The following is a 5,161-nucleotide window of genomic DNA, read 5'->3' on the forward strand; positions in this document are numbered from 1 at the left end:
CTTATTCGTTTGTCTGGAATCTAATTTGGTAGGATATAAAAGCGATAGATGTGGGGTAGAAAATCTTAGTTATATGCTGTATGGCAGTGGTTCCCAAACTTTTGACTCCTGAGGACCCCCATTGAGTCACAACTGGAAGCAGGGGACCCCCAAGCAATTTGTATGAGTTAAATTTCAAACATTAAAACAGTAATTCGAAAAAAATACGCACGTGTGCACACAAAACAAATACTCAAAGTACTAAGGATTTTGGGGCTAGATGAACGACCATTTCATTTAGCGCCTCGCAATTGGAGACACATTGCGAGTGGCAAATTGCGAGTCGCTAAATGAAATGTACAACAGTGTGTTTAACACTGTTTGGGATTCCCAATGGGGTCGCAAATTGCGAGGTTCATTAATATTAATGAGCATCTCGCAATTTGCGAGCCCATTGGGAATGCCAGCCCTCCCAGGGATGGTGGCCTGCTGGGCTCTGCAGGCCACCATGTCTCGGACTGCTTTTAAATAACTGAGTTTAAAAAAAAAAAATGCAGCCTGTTTACCATGCATTAAAAAAAAAGAAAATGAAACGTTTTCGTTTCATTTTCTAAGGGCAGGCAGAGGTCTCTGGGACCACTGCCTGACTTTAAAAAATAATTTTACATGCATTTGTAAAGGGGAAGGGGTTCCCTCGGGACCCCTTCCCATTTGCGAATGCATTACCAATCTACTTGAATTAGGTGGTAATTGTGACTGTTTTGTGACCACAAAACATTTGTACATGGTTTTGAGACTCGCTATTTGGAAGGGAATGCCCCTTCCAAATAACAAGTTGCAAAACCTATATAGGGAGTCGTAAACAAATTGCGACTCGCGAAATAGGCTATGTACATGGCCCAATAGGTTTTTACATGCGCATACAGGTTCGCGAACCCGTTTGCGCATATGAAAACAGATCGTACATCTGGCCCTTAGTATTTTATATTGAAGTAATAGCCCCCCTGTCACATGTATTTCATTTGTTTTATAGCATCTCTCATACCATTGTAGGATGTTAGAGCACTTTACATCACACACATATAGAGACATTGAATCATACATGTAAATCCGTGTGTATATAAATGTTTAAAGAGTGCTTGGTCTGGAAAAGCACAAACTCAGGATTCAGAACATAACACAGTGGCTAGCATTAACTTTAACATTAAAAATGTATTTCCACCCAAATATATCTTTTTAGCAGCATCAGGATAATGAATAACTGTGACAAAATATGTTACTAACTGGTACCATGCAGTTTGCAAGCAGCTCTTTGATGACAGTTTGTAGGTCACTCTGCTAGATTACGATTGTCACTTATGAAGTGCACAGTAACAAAAGAATCTCTGTGACAAAAGCAGTAACCACGAACCTAGGCACATAAAATACTGCTTTTTAAGATGCATGTTACACATTCTTTGCAGTAGGCACATTAACCCTCTGTGCTACATTAGTTAAATCAAAGCTGCCACTGAACAAAACTCTCCTCGTTCTCCAGCAGGTACATTAATCACTGGCATTCTCTTGACACTTTTATTGTTGCTGGAAAGCTGCTAATTATACAAGAAACATTTCTGTGCTTTTAAAACTGTTGCCTACGGACCCCCTGGGAATGTGTCACGGACCCCTGGGGGTCCGCGGACCACAGTTTGGGAAACACTGCTGTATGGTATGAATTTTAGCAGGACAGGAAGTGTGTTGAGGTCGGTGAAAGAGGTTTAGGCCAAACTGTGACTCTACACAGATATGTTTATCCTATCATTGCTAGGGCTTACTGTATTTATGTTCCTTCTGGCGTTTGTGCTTGCTGTGGGTGTGGATGGGAAATGGACTGATTTGTAATATAAGTGCGGCATTGGAAGTGGGCATGCTTGAGATGTTAGTTGTATGGCTGTTAGTTGGCGGTTGAGCAGCATGACATAGAGTCTCCAATGTGATGTCTTGTGGAAAAGTATGGATTTCTGCATGATGCAGTGGTGTGCCATATGAAGCACAGCATTGGCAGGTGTTGTGGTGGAAGATACATGGATGATAGAAGATATTTGGATTTTGGGAGTTGGTTGTGGAGATTTTCTATGAGTGTGCAGAATGTGAGGTAGCTGGTATGGTTGGTTGGTTGGTACCCAGGAAAATTTGGATGGAACATATGTGTCAAGTGGTGTGATGGATTTTTGAGGAAGTTGACTATAATTATATGCTGTTCTCGGGGAAATTAGGTTGTACCTGGACATGTTGGATTGGAAATGGGCATTGGACAATTTTTGGTGTGTTATCAGAATACTCTCTATAGGACATTACCCGTCGCGCGTTGCAGCGATCTCAGAAGAAAGGAAATTTAAGGAAACTTGTCCTGATAACATTTAATTTACATTGTGTCATTTTTATTGAAACTTTTTAATTTTATTATGGAAAACATTTTAAAGTGTTCTTTTAATTCTGTTTATTTATTTGAGTGCTTTTGGATACACAGTATTTTTTGGTGCGTACACGAATAATTCAGCTGGCCACATACAGTTGTCCATGTGAGAAGCACGGATTCTCCAAATCTAGTCCACACACTTGAAGCGATTGTCCTTGTGCTTTGTTGATGGTCATTGCAAAAGCAAGTCGCACCGTAAACTGTAAACATTCAGTATTGGAAAGATTATGTGTGTCCTGGGGGGCCGATATTTAACACATTTTTTTTTTTTGCCAGAAACCTTCACGGGAGTGTACTCAACAACTTTCCAAAGTTTCATGCCGATCGGATGAATGGTGTAGTAATGCATAAAGGACAAACAGACATACTTTCGTTTTTATATACATAGATAAGGTCGCCTTTGCTGACCAGATGTTATGCCCATGTTAACTAGCTCACCCCATCCACTTGTGTGCTATTAGTTTTTTTTAAAGATCTTTAACATGGAAAAATCACCTCGTGAGATAATTGTGTTATATTTGTCAATTCACTGCTAGCTAAGCTGTTCAAGGATACAAAAAGAAATGAGGTGGAAGAAAGAAGACACAAGAACAGATGGTAAAACATGAACGAGCAGGAAAGGAAATGAGAAGGAAGGAAGTGAAAGAGCAAGCCTTGAAAGAAAATGAATATAGTGAAGAAACCTTAATATACAAAGCTGAAAGAGAGGTGAGGAAAATAGAGCAAGGAAAAAAGATCAGGGATGAAACTACAGAAGCACAAAGGTTGAGAGACGAAGTTAGACAGGGTACAAAAAATAAATAAGGAATGGGCTAGACAGGTGGAGAAGAAAATTGTAAGAGTAAAGGGAAGAAAAAAGCAACAACAGCAAAGAAATAAGACAAGTAAAAGAGAAGAATGGAAAGACTGGAGAAAACAAAAGGTTCAAAAGAGGGGTAGAAAAAGCAGGTAATGGGAAAAATCCAATTATTAGGAAAGTATTCCGATAAAAAAAGAGTATATAATGCAGCCTATAACATGAGTTAGCATCTAGACTAATGAACGTATTGCTGAGTCATATATGAAACCTGCAATTCACTGTGCAAATCACTGAGGGATAATCGAATGAGTTTTTAAATTGACTGCAGAGCTAGTTATACCTTGCTGGTAACACACTCTGAACCCCAGCTAGCAAACAGTGAGTAAATGCCACTACTACAGAAATGTGTGTGCATGCTGCCTGTCACAGATGCTGAATCAAATGTGACAGCTCGATGAGTTTTTGCACCTACACCAGAGATTTTTGTATACTAACTTGTGATTGATTATAACACAGATATGTAGATTTCTGAGTTAATGCACTTACTGCAACCATCTATGTGTAACATATTTGGTGTCTTTTTTCCAATCCTAGTGAGACAACTCCCTTCCAGCACTGCACTGGCAATGTGAGTTTTATTGTTTATTGACTGAGTTCAAAGTCTTACAGTTAAACTTAAAAATCAAATAATTTGAAACGTACTCTTAAAATGTACCAATGAGGCCCACTAGGGCACCTCAATTTCCCCACTCTACACATCACCCCCAGTCATTTTCGTTCTTGCCTATTGGGATATTTGCCTTAAATATGAGGAATGACGGGGCAGATCTACAAGCCACCTGCAACACATTTGTATTGCGTCACTTTTGTGATGCAGCAGCGGTGTAAACAATGTGGCCAATTTACAAAGTGACGCATCTAGGGAGAGGCTTCAGATTGTAAAACGCCCTGCGTCATATTATACCTTACTCAGGATAATGTATGCAGGGTGGGCATTCTCACGCAGAAAAGCCTTGTAGAAGTGACGCAATGAAATCTACAAGATTTCACTGCGCCACTTCTAGGACGCCGATGCGTCAAAACCGTACGCTTGCTTGGAGCAGGCGTAAGGAGTGATGCAGTACAATAAGTATAGCCCCACCCCAAGCATTGCTGAAGTGGCGCCGTGCTTGCTACACGACTCCAGCAATGCATGACTTTTGGGCTGACAGATGCGTCAAAATTTCTGACGCTTCTGTCAATCCTTACGCCATGGTGCCCCGTATTGTAAATACAGCACATTTATGGTGGCGCAAGGGTCTCGCAAGGAAGAGCAGGTAAACTGACGCATCTCTACAGATGCGTCAGTTTCTTGGAAATCTGCCCCGGCCTCTCTAAACTATTTTGTGGTGATTAATAAGTACACATTTGATTGTTATTATAGTTTGCTCATTTTGTCCACTTCCTCTAGAAATTCAATAAGCATCACAATGGGATTCCTCACACATTTCACAGTTAAAGCGGGGAAAGCACACTCAACAAATGAAGGGACACCACGCTGAAATTTAACTTTGCTGCAGATATATGATTAGGGCTACCATGGTACACCACAAAAGAAGTAGTAACAATAAATAGCTCAGCATACAAATGCAACCGGAAATGACACACTGACATCCTGGGAAGTAGTAGAACGTGTTGGGCAAGTGATGCTATGTGCCACAGGCCTGTACATGCCATTTAAATGATTACCTTGTCTAGAAAGCTTTGAAAGGAAGACTGTAATTATAGATCTTTTATGTTTCATATGCTCTGCGAGTTTTAATCCTCTCAACTAAATTGAAATAGGGAGCAATAAAGAAACACAGAGATGTGCAAACAATTAGAAAAACAGAAAAGGGTGGAGGATCATCCTATCCGAGATGCATAAGGATTGATGGACCCACACC

Source organism: Lissotriton helveticus, chromosome 9 (assembly GCF_964261635.1).
Source record: "Lissotriton helveticus chromosome 9, aLisHel1.1, whole genome shotgun sequence".
Taxonomy (NCBI): Eukaryota; Metazoa; Chordata; class Amphibia; order Caudata; family Salamandridae; genus Lissotriton; species Lissotriton helveticus.